General features: G+C 35.9%; 2 long non-coding RNA genes and 1 other non-coding gene across 3 annotated transcripts in view; all 3 read left to right on the forward strand.

The window, feature by feature from the left end:
- The first annotated feature begins 1,905 nt into the window (after positions 1 to 1,905).
- The window catches only part of LOC110178692 (uncharacterized), a 33,394-nt gene continuing 9,431 nt past the window's right edge, over positions 1,906 to 25,868 (forward strand). Inside the window, exons 1-2 of the transcript XR_015270450.1 lie at positions 1,906 to 2,045; positions 2,313 to 2,491. This is a non-coding gene — a transcript (uncharacterized LOC110178692). The remainder of the gene's footprint in view (positions 2,046 to 2,312; positions 2,492 to 25,868) is intronic.
- On the forward strand, positions 11,853 to 13,824 carry LOC147644474 (uncharacterized). Its single transcript, XR_015270451.1, has 2 exons — positions 11,853 to 12,408; positions 12,469 to 13,824. It is a non-coding gene; the product is annotated as an uncharacterized LOC147644474 (long non-coding RNA).
- Positions 14,565 to 16,076, forward strand: LOC147644475 (uncharacterized). Its single transcript, XR_015270453.1, has 2 exons — positions 14,565 to 15,224; positions 15,303 to 16,076. It is a non-coding gene; the product is annotated as an uncharacterized LOC147644475 (long non-coding RNA).

Below are 25,868 nucleotides of genomic sequence, written 5' to 3' on the forward strand. Positions count from 1 at the left end.
TACTATTACTGATGATAGCCCTATTTATAAACCCTTCAACAACGCACTATGGTCCAGAAGTGGATTTTTTTGGCATAAATTCGAAATTTTCATGTTAATGTTTTGTATTTTTGATTTAAAATTATTAAAGTTAAAACATCAAACATAAACAAAACAAGCCTCACTGAAAATTTTTATGACCTTTCGAAACCACACAATCGAATAACTGTTTGGTAATAAGAAATTGGTGGCAAATTGCTCTTTTTACTTTTTTGAGTGAAAATAATTGTTCTTTGTCCGAACAAACTGATAGTACAAATTGATAGTAATGGAAATTGTAAATCAAGGAATGCATCTTTAACTGAATGTAGTCTGTTTATGTGTAGTCTTAGTGTTAGTGTTTTGTTTAATGTTTAATTTATGTGCTAACAGAAACTAATTACGTCAGTTTATACTAATATACATATGTATGTCGTTCTTTATCGCTAATTAACAACTTTTCCCCGTTCGTCCCCTTTCTCACGCAATTCCGCAATATTTTGCGACGTTCGAATTTCGCGATAGCGATCTCTTCGATGTTTGGCTCAGCAATAATAGAAAAATATCATATGTGTTAGATTGCATTTATGAAAAAATTAGCCACGTCGAAGATGATAAAAAATTATAAAACAATAAAAAAAAAAACAAGTCAATTTGAATCATTTATAATAAAAAGACTACCAAAATGCAACTATATGGTCGAACGTTTTAAGTCAAAGCAAACTGAATGGATGTCGTCTACAATATCAGTTACAATGAATGAAAACTGTAAGACATAACAAAAACTGGGACGCCGAACTTTGTCTTATGGAAACGCAGGACCACGATTGAAAAGAAAATTGGCATCTGAGCTGGCAAATGAAAAAGAGCACAACACAACTCTTCTTATGCATCCTGCAGCCGTTTCAACACCTGCTCAATACCCAACAGAATTATAAAAGCAACTTCAAATCCAAAAACCGACTCCACTCACACTAAATGAAGCCCCAGCCTACATCCTGGAAAATTCTTTAACAAAACAGCAACTTGACAACACTACGGTTTTGAATATACAATGTGCATACAAGCAGAAGTTTGAAGTAAAAACACCTGACGTTCAAGTCTCAGATCAGTCTTTGTTTGTAACTTCTGTTAACTCTATTTTTAGAATTTATGCCAAAAAGATAGACTTCTGGACCATAGTGCAACGGAGATAAAATGAGAACGCGACAGAGTCGGTCTTTCTACGATTTCCGACTCAGAGGGTCGGCATGGTAGAAGTTGCAGTCATCACTTTGAGGAATTGTTGATGACAGTGGACTATTGATTATATGTGGTACTGCATAAATACTATACTGTTGATATATAAATGTACGTAACTACAATTTTGCAATTCCTGTAAAGTTTCATTTATGTATGTTTCATGGACCATATCGTGTAACTATCATATACATATGACCATACATATGCAAGTTCCCAAAAGGTTTTTGAAGTACGTTTTTTTTCTTTTTATCTATACACGTAAATAACAGTAGACTTAACAAAACCGACGACATATGTACATACATATGTACATATGTATATGCATTTACTACCATAATAATACTGTACAGGGAATTGAATTGTCGAGGCACATTACTTTTTATGTGTGCTTATATCTATGTATGTATGCTTATATCTATGTATAAAGTAGAGTAAACAAATCAATTCCAGATTGATTGGTTGTTGACTGTGATGGGGATGAAGATTTTCATTATCACGTAGACAACCAGAATCGCAAAGTGTGACATTTGGGTGGAGCTAAGTCGTTAAGATCGATTTTTAAAATTAATAATAATATTCAATCAATCAACCAATGCGAAGAAATTTTTTCGGATAAATACAAAAACTCAAAAATAATATGTGTGATAGAAGTGACGAAAGTATAACAATTAAAAAGATAAATCAATTAAGTATATTTAGTATAGACAATATATTGCATACTTCGGAATCTAAAGCAGATAATAATGGAAACTTCAACAAGACATCTTCAGGACACATTATATCAAGTATGAATATATTTGTTTTTCAGCTGGAGCTCCGCGAAATAGTACAGGTATACAAATGTCGAGGTCATATGACTTGTTGAGAAGCTGAGGACCATTTTCAAAGATATTTGGTGCAAATAGAATAGTTTGCATTTTTAGAAATGAGATTATGTACCAAAAAAAAAACAGTGTTATTTCCAACTTTTTAGATAATTTGGAGGCGCAAGAAATTGCTCTAGCCCGACTTTATGTCAATCCTTTAAAATAACTCTTTCCCTTTCGTTTAAGAGATAAAGCGATCAATTATTTTACTAGGCTTGCATATGCATATGAAGTAGCAAAACTCATGTTTTAAAGTTGGTTTTGGTCTGGACGGATAAAAAATAGATTGACCATCATCTTTATAAGTGTCGCAACTCTCACGGGCGATGATATTAACGCAATCTGTTTATACGAAAGCCAACAGGGTAAGTGAAAGTGCGCAAAAACACAATTTTAAAAGTACGAAAACCAGAAAATAACAAGAAAGTATTTTTAAAATCCTTTGCGACTTTAGCCAAAAACAATAAAAATAACTTGTCAAGAGACAAGAAGCTGCTGTGGTTACGTCGTTTCATTGGCGATACCCAAATCATCAGACCACATGCTATCACTATTTTTCTTGGTACCGTACCCAAAAATTTCGACTAGAACCCAGAATATTATAATTTCAGTCAGAAGTTTGCAACGCAGTGAAGGAGGCACCTCCGGCCATATAAAGTATATTGTTGTGTGTTCCTTCTGAAATAACTTTCACTACGGATTTGTTTGTTGAACCGATTGGTTCGGCTTGTCTTTTATTAATGTTTCATTGAATCTTAGACTAAGGCTTGCTAGCTGTCGGCGCAGCGACAGAGCAGCCGTTTTACATTATACATAAGTAAAGTATATATTATATATAAGTAGAGTAAAGTATGTAAAGTCAAATGAGAGAGTCGCGCATGCATATATGTACACATATGTATATGAGCGGTCAGCGTAAGAACTATGCTGACTCGGCTCTTATGCGAGTAATGCATTAAATGCATCTCGTATTACGTTTGCACTTGAAACGTATTTAGGTACTTGGCACGCTGTCGATGAGTGACAAAGGCAATGCCCTTTTGTATATTTATGTTGTGCAATATGAACTCATATATGCATACACTACTCTACATGTTACTTATTACACTATACTACATCTCCCTCCTTTTGAAAAATAACGTAATTTCATGGAGTTATTTTATTTCTTATTATCATAATATTTTTTTTTTTTATATATATATATATATATATATATATATATATATTTATAATCTAACTTATGACCTGTTTCATTTCTTAGTAAAACTTTATTTGCTACTGATATATCTATATTGTTTACTTTCTGATCATATAGTACTTTCGTTTTATTCTTATGATCTTCTATCATTACTCTAGCTCTTTTATAAGCTGCTTCCAATCTGTATTTACTCTCCTTAGCATAATCGTCTATATTATATATTGTTTCTATGCTATCTATGCTATTAAAGTGTTGCGGTAAATTACTTCGTTTACCGAATACTAATTCATATGGACAATAATTATGTGCCATAGAGGGTGTTGTGTTGAAACAAAAGACAACGTATTGAAGCCATACGTCCCAATCAGTTTTATCAACCGATATATAAGATCGTATGTATTCATTAAATGTTCTATGACTTCGTTCTATTGTTCCAACGGTCTGATGGTGGTGTGCTGTTGATGTTATATTTTTAATATTTAAATGTTTGCACAAATTGTCTATAATTGAATTCTTGTATTCTGTTCCCATGTCCGTAATGAACGTCTTCATTGGACCGTACTTCAGAATAAAAGATTCAAATATTGCTTTAGCGATGGTACTGGTATTGCAACTAAATATTTAGTTAAGTCACATATTAAAGTGACTGCATACTCGTTACCATTTTCTGATTTTGGTAGCGGACCAATAGTGTCCACTATCACTCTGTCGAAAGCATTTATTGGGGTATCTGTTATTGTTAGTGGGGCCTTACTATGTTTAGTTATTTTGGCTTTCTGGCATTTCTGACATTTTCTTATGTACTCAGTGATATCACGAGTCATATTTTTCCAAAAGTAATGTCTTTAATGCCTGTATGACCTCCTTGTATGGGATCGTCATGAAAATTAGACAGAATGGCTTCTTTTTCTTTTTGTTTATCTATTAGGGTCACCGGGTTGAGTAGCGCTACTCTTAGTGTTTTCAATATTTTATTGCCCATTAATTTGAAATTATCTATTGAAATATATTCAAAGATATTTTCCCACGGTGCCACTTTGAGTTGGCTGATTTCATTTATACCGGCTTGCAGTTCAAGCCTTTGGAAAAATTGACCTAAGTCTAGAGTTCCATTGGTATATAGATCGCTAACATCGTATCTTGTAGTAATTTTTTTGCCATGTTTAAATGAACATAACATATTTTTTACGTGCAATGTCACTACTTTACGTACTTTGTCATTGTTTATGACTTCGTATACGTTGGGCCTAGAAGCTGTACTTAAAGATTGCGTTGGCAATTCTATTTCTTTATTTTCCGCGCGGAATTTTCTGTCTATTTTGGTATCTTGTAGTGACTTTATTTATATTTCCAGTTATATTTTGTAATTCTTTGATGGCTATTCTTGATAACGCATCAGCTACATAGTTGTCTTTTCCCTTTAAATATTCAACTGTGAAATCATATTCTTCTAATTCTAGCCTCATATGTATGTGTCAGTTTAGAACTAGGATTGATCATGGAAAAAAGATATATTAAGGGTCTATGGTCTGTTTTTATAGTGAAATGTTTTCCATATATATATGGTCTAAAATGTAATATTGCCCAGTGTATTGCAGCTAATTCCTGCTCAGTAGTACACTTATTACTTTCTCCTTTAGTAAATGATCTAGAAGCATAAGCAATGGGAAGTTGGAGTCCATTATGGTTTTGAGTTAAAACCGCTCCACATGCTTGTTTGCTTGCATCCGTAATTATACAAAATTAAAGTCGGGGTATTGTAATAATGTTGGTTCCATTAGTTTTGCTTTTAAATATTTGAATACGTTTTGGAATTCAACTGTCCATTCAAAGGGAACATTCTTTTTACATAATCTAGTTATGTGCCGTGAATATTCGGCGAAGTTTTTGATGAATCTTCTATAATAGTTGCAAAAAGCTACAAAACGTCTAGCGCTATCCGCATTGTGCGGCACTGGATAATTCATGATGACGTCATATTTCTTGTCATCTGGAAGTATTCCTGTGTCTGTGCATTTATGACCTAGAAAAGTCACCTCATGCATGAAAAATGAACATTTTTCTGGATGTAACTTTAGATTGTATTTCCTGCATTTCTCAAAAACGTCTGTTAGGTTTTTAAGCATATGCTTTTCGGAACAACCTATAACTATTAAGTCATCCATATAAAGGAATGCTTGTGAAGGTTCTAATCCAGAGAATGCAATAGTCATCATCCTCTGAAATGAATTAGGCGCTATTTTTAAACCGAAAGGCAATCGCGTGAAACGATACGAGCCTGTGCTTGTTGAAAATGACGTTATATCTCGAGAAGATTTTTGGTGAAATCCTGACGTAAGGTCAAGGCATGAAAAATATTTTGCTCGCCCTAGTTGATCTAAAATATCGTCAATTCTAGGGAGTGGAAATTTATCGGACAATAATTTTTTGTTTATTTGACGATAGTCAATTACTAATCGCCATTTCTTTGAATGTGAACCGGGAGGTGATTTTTTTGGGACAAGTAATAATGGGCTATTGTATTCAGATACAGAAGGTTCTACAATTCCGTCGGTGATCAATTTTCCGACTTGCTTTTGTATCTCGTTCACCTGACTGTGTGGGCTTCTATAATTTTTGACGTATACTGGTTCATCGTCTTTTAATCTCAGTTTTTGTTTGTAGAAATTATTTGTACTGATTGGTTCTGTTTCCAATCCGAATATATCACTGTATTTGGTGCATAAGCTTGAAAGTTGTGACTTGAATTGTGAAGGAAAGTTCTTTGATAATTGAGATAATACAGTCGTTTCTCTGTTTCCATTATTGGTTTTGACTACTTCGTAGTTCGAAAGTGATTCATATGCTAGGTTACTTGTACTGACTACTTGATCTGTATATGTAGTATTAAGTATTCTTATGAATGCATTTTTTGTTGTTACAATGGTACTAGCTATGTTTAATTTCTTGATTTGGAATCAGTACACTGTCTTCTTGGGAATTTAATCGAATTTTTCTGATAACTTGGGATCTTGCTGGCAGAAGTATTGAGTTGTTGCCAGAATTGTATGTTACTGGAACATAAATTGGGAATTTAAGGTTATCAGGTCTTATTATAAGCCAATCTTCAGATGGCTTGAAGTCTAATTGACAGTTGTATTTCTTTATGAAATCGATTCCTAATATGCCATCACATGGAATAGCAAAATGTAAATCCACGATATGAAAATCGTGTGGGATTATATATTTATTTGTCTGTATCTCAATAGAAGTTAACCCTTTTGATTTTGTAATCTCATTACTTATTCCTTTTATATCTATTATATGGTTAACGTTTATGTCATTGTAGACATCAGAAGTTTCTTTGAGTATTGATATGTCTGCACCCGTGTCTACTAGAAACACCAGTTCTTTCCCTGTTGTTACATTAATAAAATTGACAAATATATTCTGACTGAGATTGATCGCATGAACCGTTACATTCTCTACTGCTGGGTATTTAAAGGGACTTGAGAGTTTCCCGATGTATTTTGGGCTACTCTCACATTATTAAGATTATTGTGGCCTCGATTTGAGTTACCACGTCCTCGATTGTTTCCTATATATCGACCTCTTCTATTATTATCGTTATTATTGGAACTATTGAAGTTGTTGTAGTTATTATTACTACGACCACGATAGTTCCCTCTGAAGTTTCCACGTCCGCGGTTTCCGCCGCGCTGTGGCTAATTGTTATAGTATATTACAGTATTTTGCTGTCCAGTTGCTTCTGTGCAACTATTGACAAATTTCGATATGGCTTCATTCATGGTGTTAAAAGTGTCAGCCTGCATGATAAGTTTTACCTTATCAATTGCGCAATTCTTTGATATGGCTTTTACTGCAGACTGTGTGGAATAACTTCTGGCTAACGCTAGTGGAAGGCCGTCCGTTATATATGCACTTTCCAAAGCTTTTGTCATCTGCTCAACCTCTGTTGTATATTGGTTAGCAGTTTTATTGCGTTGCTGTAGATTCATCAACTTGGCTGTTAATACCTCTACAGTTTCGCCTTTGACATTGCTTTTTATTCCGGAAATGAGTTCTGATATTGTTGTTTCATTTCCTACCAAGTTTCTGGCGACACCTTTTAGCTTTGTTTTTTTATACCCTTGCTGGTTATTATAATTTCAGTCAGAAGTTTGCAACGCAGTGAAGGAGGCACCTCCGACTATATAAAGTATATATATTCTTGAACAGGATCAACAGCCGAGTCGATCTAGCCATGTCCGTCTGTCCGTCTGTTCGTCTGTCCGTCTGTCCTTCTGTCCGTCTGTCCGTTTCTACGCAAACTAGTCTCTCAGTTTTGAAGCTATCTGAATGAAACTTTGTAGTTAGCCTTCTATATACTCTCACTCGTATATATGTCGGAACGGGCCGGATCGGACGGCTATATCATATAGCTGCCAGAGGAATGATCGGAAAATTTTTACAAAAAAAATTTTAACTTTTTCAGTTTTCAATAGAATTGGATCAAATTTGAGATATAGCCATTTTACTATACTCTACAGTTTTGCACAAAATTTTATGAAAATCGGATTACTATATCATAAAGCTCCCATAGGAATGATCGAGAAATTAATACAATTAAATTCATAACTTTTTCAGTTTTCAACTGATTTTCATCAAATTTGAGGTATAGCCATTTTATATAAGTCTTAAATTTTGTGTCAAATTTCATGAAAACGGACGACTATATCATATAGGTGCCATACAAACGATCGTTTGATGTGGAGGAAAAATGCAAATCAGTGAATGTAAAACTGCAAATATAATATGTATAGGTGAATGAAATGAAAGCAGGTATTACTTCATTGCTTTTTAACACAAATATATATAATTTATATTGTATGGATTCCTATTCATAGAAGTTCTATCTGCAAGGGTATATAAACTTCGGCGTGCCGAAGTTAGCTTCCTTTCTTGTTTTATTATTGAAATAGCTAATTGCTCGTGTTCGCCTTTTATCGATTCTATTATTTCAAGTGCATCGAGAAAACTTGTTAAATTTTCTGCCTTACCATCGAATGGTGGTATAAGCTTAGATGCATTGTTTATAAAATCGATATTTGATTTTGCCATGTTGATATATTTTTCTTCAACTATGCTCGAGCTACTGTCTGAGTCTATTGTCTTGTCAAATTCAGACATTAATATAGCTGGGATAGTGAGATTGTTAATATCTTCCTCGTCAAGACCGTGTTGGTCAATATCAATAACTTCTTTAGACTCTGATTCTTCACCAGTTTCAATCGAAGTATTGAGAATATTCGGTATAGTTATTTCAAGCTCAAACTTTTGTCTTATGGCCGTTAAATTAGATCGTAGTCTGATCAAATACTTTGATACTTGTGACCAGTGATCTTGAGTGAATCTATCTCTATGTTCGTATATTAGTGTTCGTGCTTCATTGAAGCATTTGACTAATACTTCTACGTGTTTCTCAACTGTAGTTTTTTGTATAGGCCTATTCTGTGTTAGAGACTTGTATGATTTATCGAATTCTGATCTAATGTTTGATAGTTCTTTTGTTAATTCATTCCATTCCATTATAGTATGGTTATGAATTAGTTTTTGACACCATCATAACATTTACACTATCTAACGTTGGGTGCTATCTATTCTTTATCTACTTTTGATTTTTTTTTTTTTTTTTTGCTATTTGTGTGGTCATACATATATATTATGTTTCAATTATATTTATTTATTTTTATTTCATTTTCTTTATTTTTTTTTTTGTTACTTATTTAGGTACATTTCGCTATATTTTGCTTAGTTAATAATTGTTGGATGTGTGCTTGTTCTGATTTATAAAGAAAATTTTTTTTTTTTTAAATTTTGTCCAAGTCATTCGCTCGGCTCATATACCTTTTCTTTAGGCATCTGTTGTGTAGTTTATATATTTTGTAAAAACAATTGGCGCACATTATAACAACAAATATTACTAGCATTATATTTACAAATTCCATATCAGTTTCGTTTGATTGTACCTTATTTATTACGTTAGCAGTGGAGTCCACTGACTTAACGTCTACTAAACCCATTGTGGTTTCGCAAAAATTATTTTTATAATTATACTTATCATTTACTTCCTTACTGAATTTACTTATAGCGTTACTTTTCATCTAATCTTGCTTATTTTTTTTGTTTCATTTGTCATATTTGAATATTTTTTTTTTTACATGCGTCCTGCCTATTTTTCGTATAGCTTTACGGGCTATACTTCTAACCGAGCGGAGAAGGTTCCGCACGATTTTACAATGGTTTTATTTTATATCATATATATATATAATGGTGCCCGCTGCATCCTCTGCATCAGCTGGTCGTCGCCGGTTGGCTACGCTGACGCTCCTTCGTAGGCGAAAGTGGCGGTTTGCCCCTCTCGCTATCGCTCTGCTACTGACGTCCGGGGCCTATTGGCTCAGGCGGTGCCGGTGCTGGTCTTCGCACTGGTCTTGGCTAGTTTCCTCGTTGTACATGCATAATTGCATGTTACAGAATAGAAGGGTCCAGGGCAGTCGTTTGGGCAGCTCTTCTGTTTTTTCTGTAGTGGCTTTGGAATATTAGGTTTGGATTTTAATTTTTCATTTATAATATGTATTTTATTGTCTGAGTGAGTTGCGACTTTCGGTACTTTGTTTAGTAGGGTTTCTTTTAAAAATGTAGCTCGTTTTGCAATTTTTAGGCCGTCGACCATGCGGGCGGCGTTGGTTGAGCGTATAATAGCCACTTTATGTGTGCTATTCTCTTATTTATCTTGTTCTTTTGACCCCCTCGTACCATCGCATACTCTACTCACTAAGACTTATTATTTTTGATTTTAATTATTCCCACGTAGTTGCCGTCGTCGTCGCTGCCAAACTGCCAAGCTAGGTGTTGCTGTTATTTATTTTGTTGCTTATGTTGCTGCTGCTCCTGTTGGATTGTCCAGCTTGTCCTAAGTCCCAGAGGACTTTGTCACGGTCACCATGTTGTGTGTTCCTTCTGAAATAACTTTCACTACGGATTTGTTTGTTGAACCGATTGGTTCGGCTTGTCTTTTATTAATGTTTCATTGAATCTTAGACTAAGGCTTGCTAGCTGTCGGCGCAGCGGCAGAGCAGCCGTTTTACATTATACATAAGTAAAGTATATATTATATATAAGTAGAGTAAAGTATGTAAAGTCAAATGAGAGAGTCGCGCATGCATATATGTACACATATGTATATGAGCGGTCAGCGTAAGAACTATGCTGACTCGGCTCTTATGCGAGTAATGCATTAAGTGCATCTCGTATTACGTTTGCACTTGAAACGTATTTAGGTACTTGGCACGCTGTCGATGAGTGACAAAGGCAATGCCCTTTTGTATATTTATGTTGTGCAATATGAACCCATATATGCATACACTACTCTACATGTTACTTATTACACTATACTACAATATATATTCTTGATCAGGATCAACAGCCGATCCGATCTAGCCATGTTCGTCTGTCCGTCTGTCCGTTTCTACTAATCTCTCAGTTTAAAAGCTATCTGACTGAATCTTTGTAGTTAGTCTTCTATATACCCTCACTCGTATATATGTATGTCGGAACAGGCCGCATCGGACGACTATATCATATAGGTGGCATTGGAATGATCGGAAAATTCTTACAAACGAAATAATAAAATTTTTAGCTTACAACAGAATGTGATCAAATTAGAGATATAGCCATTTTATATTACCATAAAATTGTTGGTAAAATTTATGAAAATCTGACTACTATATCCTATAGCTCCCATAAAAACGATCGAGAATTTAATACAATTAAAAAATTAAAACTTTTTTAGTTTTAAACAGAATTCGATTTGAGATAAAGTCATTTTATATTACTTTGTAAAATTTCATGAAAATCAGACTACTTATCACTTTGCTCCCATAGGAACAATCGTTAGATATAGAGAACAACTGCAAATCTGTGAATGTAAAACTGTAAATATAATATGTACATATGTATATGTGAAAGAAATGAAATCAGGTATTACTTAATTGTTTTTATACCCTTGCAGGGTATTTTAATTTCAGTCAGAAGTTTGCAACGCAGTGAAGGAGGCACCTCCGACCATATAAAGTATATATCAAGATCAGGATCAAGAGCCGAGTCGATCTAGCCATGTCCGTCTGTCCGTTTCTACGCAAACTGTTCTCTTAGTTTTGAATCTATATAAATGAAACATAGTAGTTAGTCTTCTCTCACTTGTATATATGTCGGAACTGGCTGCATCGGACGACTATATCATATATGTACATAGCTGCCATTGGAATGATCGGAAAATTCTTACAAAAAAAATTATAACACTTCTAGTTTACAACATAATGTGATCAACTCTGAGATATACCCATTTTATATTACCCTTCAATTTTGTGTACATTTTGTGAAAATCGGATTACTATATCCTATAGCTCCCATAGGAACGATCGAGATATTAATACAATTAAAAATATCTATACTATTATATAAAGAGGTAATGTAAGTTTGTTTGTATGAATTGAATAGGCTCCGAAAGTACTTGGCAGATTTGAAAAATTCTTTCACTGTTGGAAAGCTACATCATTCCTGAGTGTCATAGGCTATATTTCATTTAAAAAAAAAATTGGCATCCTTACTAAAATTAAGATAACGTAATCCAAGGTGTTAAAAAAAAAACAAAAAACTACCTTACATCTACCGCCCTCTACAGGCAGCCAAAGCATTTCCTGTCAAACATTCAAAACATATTGAAATAAGGAATTGGAGATAAAAATTTTATTTTTTTGTTCAGGTTCAGTAAGAAACGAAGTCCTGCCACCCAAGAAGTAGAGTTTGGGTCGTCGTAATCGTAATACAGAAGCAAAAAGACGTAAGATTACGAATATAACTGGCGAAGAACGGGCCTCCATCCGAGAGACTGAGCGGCTGAGAGCAATGCAGATGCACAAGGAAGAATCAGCAGAAAGACGAGCAGATAGGCTTGAGAAAAAACGATTAAGAGTTAGACAGTCGCGTTCTGCAGCAATCGATTTGATTCACTCTCAAAATAATGAACGCGACAGGGCAAGGGTAGCTGAAGCGCGTTTACAGCTTGCAGAAGATCAGATATAATCCAACTATTGATTACAGCTCGAATCGAATGTCGTTATTGGCCGGATGCATCAGGTCTGCATATACTGTCAGGCCCCTTAGATTGAATCAGACGAAACTTCGGTCCGAGGAATATATCCATTTGCGGGATGCTGTGATGAATGCTGCAACTCTTTTGAAGGATGGTAAAACTGCTCATTCTACTTTTAAACTTCCACTATCCGTCAATCTTGAACAACAATCTACATGTTCAATACACAAAAATGGACCTATTGGTAAATTACTACAAGAGGCATCATTGATTATGTGGGACGAATGCACGATGAGCCATAGAGGACATATAGAGGCCGTGAACAGAACCTTACAGGATCTAAGGAACTCCTCTGCAGACTTGGGCGGGATTGCTTTTGTATTTGCTGGAGATTTTCGACAGACTCTCCCCGTTATTAACAGAGGCACGCGAGCAGATAGCATCAAGGCATGCTTGAAATCTTCTCCCATATGGACTACGATTGAAACGTTAAAATTAAGGACAAATATGAGAGCTCATCTTCATGGAATCACTGATAGCGATTTCCCACAGCAACTGCTAAAACTTGGGGAAGGAATTTTTCCAACTCCAAATTTAAGCGGTCATTGTGACATTCTTCTGGATGAGTCTCTAGGCCAAATACTCCATAATTTGGAAAATTTAATAGATTCTGTATACCCTGATATCGAGAATTTGCACGAAAGAGACTTCCATTGGCTGTGTTCTCGGGCTATAGTATCACCTAAGAATGATACTGTCAATGAAATAAATAATCTGATTGTTCAAAAAGTCCCCGGCCAAACAAAAACATACAAATCGATTGACACTGTAACGAATATTGAAGATGCAGTCAATTATATACAGGAATTTTTAAATTCGTTGAACCCTTCTGGACTGCCACCCCATGAATTGGCGTTAAAAATCGGAATCCCAATCATGCTTTTAAGAAATTTAAACCCTCCGAGCATGTGAAATGGGACGAGGCTGCTTATTAAGGAGTTAAAGGACAATTTAATAGTAGCAAATATTATCACTGGCCCAGCAAGTGGTCAACTAGCTCATATACCGAGGATACCGATGATCCCAACTGATCGGCCAATCCCATTTAAACGGCTTCAATTTCCGGTAAAAACATCTTTCGCATTAACAATTAACAAGTCCCAAGGCCAAACCTTCGAATTAGTAGGGATCGATCTGCGAAATAAATGTTTTACTCATGGTCAACTGTATGTTGGTCTATCGCGAGTCGGAGCCCCTGAAAATCAATTTATTTTGCTGCCACAAAATAAAACAACATCAAATATTGTTTACAGAGAAGCACTAACTAAATAAATGTAATGAACTCAATAATTGAAAAAAAAGGATGAATATGTGTCATATTATTATTATTATTATGAATGTGTTAAAATTGACTAATCTAAATGTAATGTTTAATTCCCGTGCGAAGCAGGGACGGGCCGGCTAGTATTTATATAAATATAAATATAATATTTATATAAATATAAATATTTATATACATTTATATAGTTTAGTTTTATATTATACTAGCTGTACCCTGCCACGTTTCTCTGTGGCATATTGTGGTTGCACGCATAAGAAATAAGTCAAACAAAAAAGAATAATTTTCAATCTGTAATACTTGTGGGTATACAATATTCATCGTTTCTCCATTCTCCGCGTAAATATAAAGACTATCTGGTTTCTCGACACGGGAACACGCAACATATAATTGTCCGTGTGAAAAACAATCTGCATCCAAATCTAGACCACACAACTCCAGAGATTGACCTTGAGCTTTATTAATGGTCATTGCACGCCAAGCGAATGGGAAACTGCAATCTCTTAAACTGGAACGGTGTATCAGTCGGGATCAGAGGAATCCTAGAATGAGGAAATCTTCACCTTTGAAAGGACCAGTCATGAGCGTTGCTTCTACTACGTTGTTCATCAATTTCTTGACTACGAGTCGCGTACCGTTGCAGAGTTTCGGCTGATTTATATCTAATATATAAAATTCTCGTGTCACAGTTTTCGTGCCCTTACTCCTCCGAAACGGCTTGACCGATTTTGATGAAATTTTTTGTGCTTATCCGGTATATATGAGAATAGGCCAACATCTATTTTTCATCCCCCTAAATGTTAGGGGTAGTCCACCCTTAGCGTTTCCAAGTGACCCTACTGCTGCGCCATCTACAGGCAGCCAGCTGAATCAAAGCATTTCCTGTCAAACATTCAAAACATATTGAAAGAAGAAACTTGAAAAGTTCTGAACCGTTTATGCCCAAATTTTTAGAGAACATGCGTTGAGGTTCCAGCTCGGTTATTGACTACTTTTGATGTTGATAGCTTATCTGCGGCTGCGAATATATCTATTTTTTTAGCGTTTCCCCGTGCCCCTACTACTGCGCCCTCTACAAGCAAATCAAAGCATTTCCTGTCAAACATTAAAAACATATTGAAAGAAGAAATTGGAGATAAAAATTTTATTTTTTGTTCAGGTTCAGTAAGAAACGAAGTCATGCCACCAAAAAAGTCGAGATTGGGTCGTTGTATTCGCAATACAGAAGCAAAAAGACGTAAGATTACGAATATGACTGACGAAGAACGGGCCTCCTTCCGAGAGACTGAGCGGCTGAGAGCAATGCATGGGAACGCGTTAATATTGCTCGCAGGGGATTTCAGACAAACGTTGCCTGTGATTTCCCGATCGACACCAGCTGACGAGATAAATGCTTGCCTGAAATATTCTATATTGTGGAAACATGTACGTACATTACAGTTGAAGACGAATATGCGTGTCCAGTTACAGAACAATGACTCAGCCGACGTATTCTCACGACAGCTACTGGACATTGGGAACGGAAAGCTGCCAGTCAATGAGACGTCGAGAAAAATAGTATTGCCCGGGAATTTCTGTAATTTAGTTACATCGAAGGAAGAACTTATCCAAAAAGTGTTCCCCAATATCCGAATAAATTATAGGAACCACGATTGGCTCAGTGGACGAGCGATTCTCGCTGCCAAGAACAAAGATGTCTACCAGCTCAATCATGTAATCCAAAAAAGCATAGAAACTGACGAAATTACATATAAGTCGATAGATACCGTTGTGGAAGCAGAGGAAGCAGTTAATTACCCTACCGAATTTCTAAACTCACTTGATCTGCCTGGAATGCCACCACACATATTGAAATTAAAAATAGGTGTGCCGATTATCATGCTCCGGAATATAAATCAGCCGAAACTCTGCAACGGTACGCGACTCGCAGTCAAGAAATTGATGAACAACATAGTAGAAGCAACGATCATAAGTGGTCCTTTCAAAGGTGAAGATGTCCTCATTCCTAGGATTCCTATGATCCCGACAGATACACCGTTGCAGTTCAAGAGATTGCAGTTTCCCATTCGTTTGGCGTTTGCAATGACCATAAATAAAGCTCAAGGTCAATCTCTGGAGTTGTGTGGTCTGGATTTGGATGAAGATTGTTTTTCACACGGACAATTATATGTTGCGTGTTCACGAGTCGGAAAACCAAAAAGTCTTTATATTTACGCGGAGAATGGAGAAACAAAGAATATTGTATTACGATATTATATTGTGTTACGAGTTACGATATCTATGAGTGCATCCTTCTATCTTTGTGGCTACGTGCGCGAGAACTTTCTTTACTTTGGTGATCCTTTGTGATAGTGACATTCCAAGTAATGTGCTCTTTTTTGTGATAGTGACACTTTACTGCTAAATAAGTGGGAAATTTTCTCAATTACAATTTACGATGCCGAGGAGAAGACGACCTAACGTAGGTCGTCGTAGTCAATCAAATGTGCGAAGAGCTACCTCACGTGCTAACCGCACTGATGACCAGAGACAGAGAGATCAAGAAAATAGTCGTATTGCTATGTCAGAATTGCGTTCTTTAGTGAGTGACAATGTAGGAGATAGGCTTAGAATGCAACGAGTTCGTGCACATCAAACACAACAACAGCAAGCTAGACATAATGAAATTGAGCGAATCCGCAGACGCAGTGCTCCTGTGATTCTTGAACGAGCTGCATTCCACTATGATCCGGCAATTGATTATTGTGCCGACAAATCAGTAACAATTGGGGAAATGAAAACAATTTGTAAATATTGTAAGGCGTTAAAATACACTGGTGAATCTACTGGATTATGTTGTGCTGAAGGCAAAGTAAAATTGCCACAATTGGTCCCACCACCAGATCCTTTACGCTCTTTAGTTTCTGGCATTATGGCCGCCCAGACTTATTTGTTACATTCACATGTAACCCAAAATGGTCCGAAATCAAGAAGGAATTACTACATAGCCAAACACCAGTTGATAGACATGACATAACCGCCAGAGTTTTTAAACAAAAATTAAAATCTCTCACGATGAGGCAGTACGAAGTCTGCCGGGTCAGCTAGTATATTATTATATTATTATATTATATATATTATATATATTATATATATTATATATATTATATATATTATATATATTATATATATTATATATATTATATATATTATATATATTATATATATTATATATATATATATATATTATATATATTATATATATTATATATATTATATATTATTATATAATTATATATATTATATATATTATATATATTATATATATTATATATATTATATATATTATATATATTATATATATTATATATATTATATATATTATATATATTATATATATTATATATATTATATATATTATATATATTATATATATTATATATATTATATATATTATATATATTATATATATTATATATATTATATATATTATATATATTATATATATTATATATATTATATATAATATATATATTATATATATTATATATAATATATATATTATATATAATATATATAATATATATATTATATATAATATATATAATATATATATATATATATAATATATATAATATATTATTATATTATTATATTATTATATTATTATATTATTATATTATTATATTATTATATTATTATATTATTATATTATTATATTATTATATTATTATATATATTATATAAATTATATTATTATATTATTATTTTCAATTTCAATATGTGTGGTAGCATTCCAGGCAGATCAAGTGAGTTTAGAAATTCCGTAGGGTAATTAACTGCTTCCTCTGCCTCAACGGTGTCTATCGACTTATATGTAATTTCGTCAGTTTCTATGCTGGATTGGATTACATGATTGAGCTGGTATACATCTTTGTTTTTGGCAGCGAGAATCGCTCGTCCACTGAGCCAATCGTGATCCCTATAATTTATTCGGATATCGGGGAACACTTTTTGGATAAGTCCTTCCTTCGATGTAACTAAATTACAGATATTCTCGGGCAATACTATTTTTCTCGACGTCTCTTTGACTGGCAGCTTTCCGTTCCCAATGTCCAGTAGCTTTCGTGAGAATAGGTCGGCTGAGTCATCGTTCTGTAACTGGACTCGCATATTCGTCTTCAACTGTAATGTACGTACATGTTGCCACAATATATAATATTTCAGGCAAGCATTTATCTCGTCAGCTGGTGTCGATCGGGAAATCACAGGCAACGTTTGCTGAAATCCCCTGCGAGCAATATTAACGCATTCCCAAATGGTTGGACAGCTCCATGCAAATCCCGCAATGATCGAGCGAGAGCCTCCAGCGATTTTTTGTGTGCCATCGTGCATTCATCCCAAACAATGAGTTTACATCTTTGCAATACTTTTCCAATGCCAGATGCTCTGGAAAAGTTACACGTTGGAGTCTCGATGATTTGCATGTTCAACGGCAACTTCAGCGCTGAATGAGCAGTCCTCCAACCAGGTAGCAATGTCGCAGCTATTCGATATGAAGAAAGAGCTAAAGCTATGTCCTTGTTAGCTCGAACCGTAGCCAGAATCATTGTAATGAGAATCAAATGTAATCAGAATTTTCTAGACGTATTGGAAGTTCGGCTGGCTGCCTGTAGAGTGCGCAGCACTATATTCGCAACCGCAGATAAGCTATCAACATCAAAAGTAGACAATAACCGAGCTGGAACCTTAACTGTTGTGTCAAAATTTGGGCTTACATTTTTCAGAACTTTTCAAGTCTATAAAGGAAGTAGACACGAACAGAGCATTTTTATATAAGGTATATAAGCTTCTGCGTGCCGAAGTTAGCTTCCATTCCAGTTTTTATTGTTATTAAGAATAATAATTATTACAACAATCATAAATGTTATTAGCCAATATAAATATACATATATTTATATATATTTTCACTTTATTTTTTTAATCTTGTCTATGTCATTGGCATGACTTTGATATCTCTTTTATTGTTTAATTTATATATTTTTATGAATGCATTTGACAACGTGATATTTATAATGATCGACAACAATATTATTATCATGTCTGTATTAACTTTTTCTGAATCTATTTTTTTAACAACGTTTGCCGTTGAATAAACAACTTGGGTATCTACTAAACCCATTTTGGGTGTTTCCAAATTTTCTGTTATTTCCAATATTTGAGCTATATTTGAATTAAGTATTTATTTGCGATTTATATTGACTCATGTAAATTAAGAAAAATGGAAGAAATTGAGAAATTAGGTTAATTTACGTATAACTGATTCACAATAGCTTGCTCGATATAAATCAATATCAGTTATAAGGTTTTAGTATAAAGCCTAACAATGGTTAGTGTTTTTCAAAAAGCGCTTTTGCGCATCGGCTTGAGTTAGAGGTTATTTTAAATAAATGGCAACTCTGGCATTGGCATACATAAATGCAGCCCTTGTTACGTTACTTCGCTCGTTTGCAAAGTTGTCCAAAGTCTCGTTGCTGGCTTCTTTTTTCCTGTACTTAGCTATTGTGAGGGATGGGGTCTATTGTTTAGACACCCTCTAGAGCTTCTTTTAGGTTCGGTGCTTCCCTTTGCTTGACAGGTGCAGAGGACTGATTGCCTTCCGCACTCATATATGTACACGTGGGATCCGGTAGTGTTGGTAGGATGGCCAAAGTTACCAGAAGCGGACTCACATACTAAGTCTCTGATTCCCTTCGATAGAATATACTAAAAAGGAGTAATCGGTTGCAGAAAAGTCTGGCATCTCCTCGCAAAGGCATTCGCCGCTAGAATCTCGTTTTGCTCGGACGTTCTAAATTAAGATAACCACGTTTTGTTAAATTAAGATTAAATTAAGTTACAAGTTGAATGCATTAAACAATATCACTAAATCAAAGCCGGTGTTACAACTTTCTAAAAGAGGACACTGCAATTTTGGGGACTCTACCGAGGATATTGCCCAGCATTTGACAACTTGAACCTTAATAAAATATAATTAACAAAACACTGTGCAGTGAGGTGGATGCCAAATTGAAAAACTGGGAACTGGTTAAGAGTTCGGAAAAGCCACGCAATTTGGTCAACGAGTGACAGAGACAGCAATAGACGCGCAAAGAATTTCATCACAAGGCGTAAAGAAGAAAGGGCGAGTGGCACGGAAGCAGCGAGTGACGACGACGAAACCGAGTGGCAGCGTCCAAATGTAGATTGTATCGAATCAGGCTGGTAAAGAGCAAAGAAGCAAAGAAGCAGCGGATTGGCTGGAGAAAACAGAAGACAGACGAGGAAAGGCAAGACTTGGTGGCGTTCAAGGAACACGCAGACAAGAACGTGCAAGTCAAGATTGGACGCGGAGTTGGAGGAAGAGAGCTGGAACACGAGGATCAGCAGCAGATCAAGCTAGAGAAGATCAGGAGTTGGACAGCGGAATAAGGTGCGGAGCAGGAACAGTAGAGCATCAGCAGAACCTTATTGGCCATAGCAAATGCACATGGTTTAGCAAGTCTTCAGAAATTGGATTCCAATTGGAGGCATTGCGGAGTCGTAGAAAGCTGTGTGGAGAAGAAGAAGGCGGTGGACGTGAAAAGAAGCGAGACAGAGCGAAACAGGGTCGTCGCAGGCTATGTAACAGTCTGATTGTATGTATGTGTGAAGAAGAAGAAGCAAAAGCAGTACTGTTAGTTTGTTTACAATTGTATCGAGAAAGATTAGAGTTAAAACACAATTTTGTCATCATATTAACTGTAATTTTCAACAGGATATTTTTGTAAAATGGAAAGAAGCGAGATCTTGGCATTGCGAGTGGAAGAATTGCGACGGATGCTGTCAGAGCTGCAGTTGAACACAACCGGATTGAAAGCTGAATTACAACAACGATTGCTAACTCATTTTGGGTTGATGGATGAGGGTGAGTCAGAGACAGAGGGCGAGCCCGTACAGTTTAGGTCAACAGTTGCCACACCAACCACCCACCACATTAAGGACTGGGAAAGTTTAAAGTTAGCTCTCCTACGAGAGTTCGGAGTGCAGGTTTCTACAGCCGAGATTCATCGCAGGCTAGGAAAGCGTCGTCAGCAAAAAAGTGAATCTTTACAGGAGTATTTATATGCCCTAATGGAGATAGCTAAGCCTATACGGTTGGAAGATGAAAGTCTAATCGAGTACTTCGTAGAAGGTATTCCAGATGCTAGATTAAATAAATCAATGTTATATCAGGCTAGAAATCTCAAAGAGTTGAAGTGGCAGATTGAAGCATACCAGAAGGCAAGAAGCTCGTATAAACCGGACAACAAGTACACTTTCCAAAGCAGTAAGGTAGCTAAAGAGTCGGTCAACGAAAAGACAACAGATTCGGTTAGGAAATGTTTTAAGTGCGGAGATCCGTCTCATATGAAGAGAGACTGTCCAGTACAATCGAAATGTTTCAAGTATAATCAGCCAGGGCATCGAGCAGCGCAGTGTAAAGTAGGTGCTCAAGTCAAAACGGAAGATAGAACTAATGTGGTTCAGGCGGAGAAAATTATTCCGACGCATTCTCGTACATCTTGTGGTTTAGAAGCAAAGTCCGTATTTTGTTCGAATATTGAATTCAAAGGACTTGTAGATACCAGAGCAGAGTTGTGTTTGATGCGTAGGTGTGTATTTTTAAAACTTGATGTAGGTGTTGGCAGTTTGATGAGCAGGCAAAGAGTTTTGACTGGAATTGGAGAAAGTCAGGTGCTGACTTTTGGCAGTTTCAAAGCACCAGTTAGTATCGATGGCATTGAAATGTGGATCGAGTTCCACGTGATTCCAGATGAGGACATGAAGTTTGATGCAATTTTAGGTACTACAATTTTGGAAAACGTAGACATGATGGTCACAAGGAAAGGAAACGTGTTTGCAAAGAGAGTTCAAAGTGTGCAGCCAGCAGAGGTTCAGGGAAGGGAAAGTTCCTGTATGCAGCTTATGAACGAATTTGGCAGCCTTTGTATGTTAAGTACCGAAGATCATAAGTCAAGCTTGAAATTGAATCATTTAAAGGAAAATGTGACTGTTAAAGTACAGTTGTTGGTGGAAAATTACAAACCTAAGAAAAACCAACGTTCACCTGTAGAAATGAAAATGTTGATGACAGATGAGTTGCCGGTTTTTCAGCATCCACGGCGTTTGGCCTATTGTGATCAAAAGATTGTAGATGATCAAGTGGAGGAATGGCTTAGGGAAAAAATAATCAAACCAAGTACTTCAGAGTTTGCTTCACCAATTGTTTTGGTAGACAAGAAGAATGGGAAGAAGCGTTTATGCTGCGATTACCGAAAACTGAACGAAAAGATAGTCAGAGATAATTTCCCAACAGCACACATGGATTGCGTTTTAGAAAAACTTCAAGGTGGAGAGGTTTTCACAACTTTGGATTTGACAAATGGATTCTTTCATGTTCCTGTGTCTCCAGAATCTCAAAAGTACACATCATTTGTAACTATGAATGGGCAGTATGAATTCATGTTTGTACCTTTCGGTATCACTAATTCGCCAGCAGTGTTTACCAGGTTTATAATGGCCGTTTTTCGAGAGCTAATAAGAAACGATGATGCAGTTATGTACATGGACGATGTGATCAATTCTAGTAAAGGTGTAGAACAGGGCTTAGAGAAATTAAAGCGAGTATTGAAAGTGGCAGAAGAAAGTGGCTTGCGTATAAATTGGAGCAAGTGTCAGATATTGAAGAACAAAGTAAATTTCCAAGGATATATCGTGGAGTTGGGTAAAATCAAACCAGGTGAGGAGAAAACAAAAGCGGTTGCAAAAAGTGGCAGAAGAAAGTGGCTTGCGTATAAATTGGAGCAAGTGTCAGATATTGAAGAACAAAGTAAATTTCCTAGGATATATCGTGGAGTTGGGTAAAATCAAACCAGGTGAGGAGAAAACAAAAGCTGTTGCAAATTTTCCAATCCCTCGAGATAAAAAGGGAATCCAAAGGTTCTTAGGTTTGACTTCGTATTTTAGAAGGTTCGTAGAAAATTATGCCGTGATTGCTAAGCCATTGTCCGATCTATTACGTAAAGAAGCTAAGTTTGAGTTCAAAGAAAAGCAAGTGGATGCATTTGATAAATTAAAAACAGCGCTAATCAATGGGCCTGTTCTTAAGTTGTATGACCCTTCACTCGAAACGGAAATTCATACTGACGCTTCAAATTTCGGATTCGGAGCTGTGTTGCTTCAGCGTAACAAGGAAGATAGCTTGTGGTACCCAATTTTCTATATAAGTCGGAAGACCAAGCCGTGCGAAGAGAATTACCATTCTTATGAACTCGAAGTCCTTGCAGTTATTGGAGCTTTGGTAAAATGGCGAGTCTACGTTCTTGGAAAAAGATTTAAAATAGTCACAGACTGCAATGCGTTTGCCATGACCATCAGAAAGAAACAGATTCCGCTCAGGGTATCGCGTTGGGCAATGTACCTTCAAGACTTCGACTATGAAATTGAACATAGGTCAGGTAATAAGATGAGACATGTAGATGCGTTGAGCAGGGTGTTTTGTTTTGTTGTGACAGATAGCTTAATACACCGTTTGCGAGAGGCTCAGCTATCAGATGATTCGACCAAGGCTGTGAAGAGTGTTGTCGAAACAATACAGTATGAAGACTTCTATGTATCAAATGGAATCTTATTCAAAGATCCGAATAGGGAGATGCTTGTAGTTCCATCGCTTATGAAAGACGAAATCATACGAAACGCCCACAAGCAAGGACTCTTTTCATCAAAAAAGACTCAAGAATTGGTCGATAAGTCTTATTTCATTCCCAAGGTGAAAGAGAAGATAGCGAAGATTGTTGAGAGCTGTGTAGAGTGCATTTTAGTGAGTACAAAAGCTGGAAAGCAGGAAGGGTTTTTGACGCCGATAGACAGAGGGGACAAATCGTTGGATACATACCATATTGACCATGTTGGCCCGATGGAGGTAACAAAGAAGCGCTATAACCACATTCTCGTCATAGTCGATGCTTTCTCAAAGTATGTATGGTTATAACCTACACGGAGCACTGGGGTTGAAGAAGTTTTGAGTTGTTTGGAGCGCCAATCAGTTCTTTTCGGTAACCCATACAGAATCGTGTCAGATAGAGGGGCTGCATTCACTTCACACCTGTTTAAGGAATATTGCGAAAAGGAGAAAATACAGCACTTGCTAATCGTGACAGGAGTTCCCACGGGTAACGGACAGGTAGAGCGTATGCACCAAATTGTGGTCCCGCTGCTATCGAAACTGAGCCAGGAAAATCCAGGGTGCTGGTATAAGCAGATAGGCAGAGTGCAACAGGCGATTAACAACACTGAGCCGAGGAGCACGAAAGTTTCCCCTTTCAAGTTGCTAACTGGATTGGATATGCGTGTTTCAAGTAATCAGGAATTGAAAGAACTTATCGAAGATTGTCTGAATTCTGAGCTACAGGATGAAATGGAAAAGTTACGAGAGATAGCAAGGCAGAATATTCAAGATATTCCAATTATTAAATAAAATGGCATTCGACTCTAAAAGAAAGGGTAGAACGTAAGTTTGAGTTGAATAATTTAGTTGCCATTAAACGCACCCAATACGGGACACGCTTGAAATTGAAAGAAAAGTATTTAGGACCATATAAAGTAGTTAAGGTCAATAATCATGGACGTTACGACGTGGAAAGAATAGGGCAGGGAGAAGGGCCATATAGGACTAAGACGGTTGCAGAGTATAAGAAACCATTCGGGTCGAATCAAGCTTCAGGAAGGCCGAATGTGGGATCCGGTAGTGTTAGTAGGGTGGCCAAAGTTACCAGAAGCGGACTCACATACTAAGTCTCTGATTCCCTTCGATAGAATATACTAAAAAGGAGTAATCGGTTGCAGAAAAGTCTGGCATCTCCTCGCAAAGGCATTCGCCGCTAGAATCTCGTTTTGCTCGGACGTGGCAAGTGGCAAGTCCTCGATAATTTATGTAGAAAAATAGGCCCATAAGTACCAATTGGCCAAAGACCCAAACTGATATTATCAGACCGCACAGGGACAATTTGGGACCACAAATTTCCATCTTGACGACAATTTAAAACAAGACAAAAACCTCCAATTACTTTTTAGTCTCGCTAGCAGACTCTTTTGTGGTTAAAATTTTTTCTCAAGCCGCATTGCCTAAGCAATTAATTGAGAAAGCTTCAAAGCCTAACGTATATGAAGTCAATAACAAGAAAGGAAGCTAACTTCGGCACGCCAAAGTTTATATACCCTTGCAGTTAGAACTTCGATGACTAGAAATCCATACAATATAAATTATATATATTTGTGTTAAAAAGCAATGAAGTAATACCTGCTTTCATTTCATTCACCTATACATATTATATTTGCAGTTTTACATTCACTGATTTGCATTTTTCCTCCACATCAAACGATCGTTTGTATGGCACCTATGTGATATAGTCGTCCGATTTTCATAAAATTTGACCCAAAATTTAAGACTGATATAAAATGGCAATATCTTAAATTTGATGAAAATCTGCTGAAAACTGAAAACGTTAAATTTTTTAATTGTATTAATTTCTCGATCGTTCCTATGGGAGATATATATATAGATAAAGATATATATATATAGTTGTCCGATTTTCATAAAATTTTCCACAAAATTGTAGAATAATATGAAATGGCTATATCTCAAATTTTATGAAAATCTTTTAAAAACTGAAAATGGTATATTTTTAATTAAATTAATTTCTCGATCGTTCCTATGGGAGCTATATGATATAGTAGTCCGATTTTCATAAAATTTTACACAAAAGTGTAGAATAATATGAAATGGCAATATCTTAAATTTTATTAAATTCTGTTGAAAACAAACAATTTTATAATTTTTTTTTTTTAATTTCCGATCATTCCTATGGCAGCTATATGATATAGTCGTCCAATCTGGTTCCGATATATATACAAGTGAGAGTATATAGAAGACTAACTACATAGTTTCATTCAGATAGCTTTAAAACTGAGAGACTCGTTTGTATAGAAACGGACAGACGGACAAATTAGACATCGACATGGCTATATCGA

This window comes from Drosophila serrata, unplaced genomic scaffold (assembly GCF_035046125.1).
Source record: "Drosophila serrata isolate PLE 108 unplaced genomic scaffold, ASM3504612v1 contig_171, whole genome shotgun sequence".
Classification (NCBI taxonomy): Eukaryota; Metazoa; Arthropoda; class Insecta; order Diptera; family Drosophilidae; genus Drosophila; species Drosophila serrata.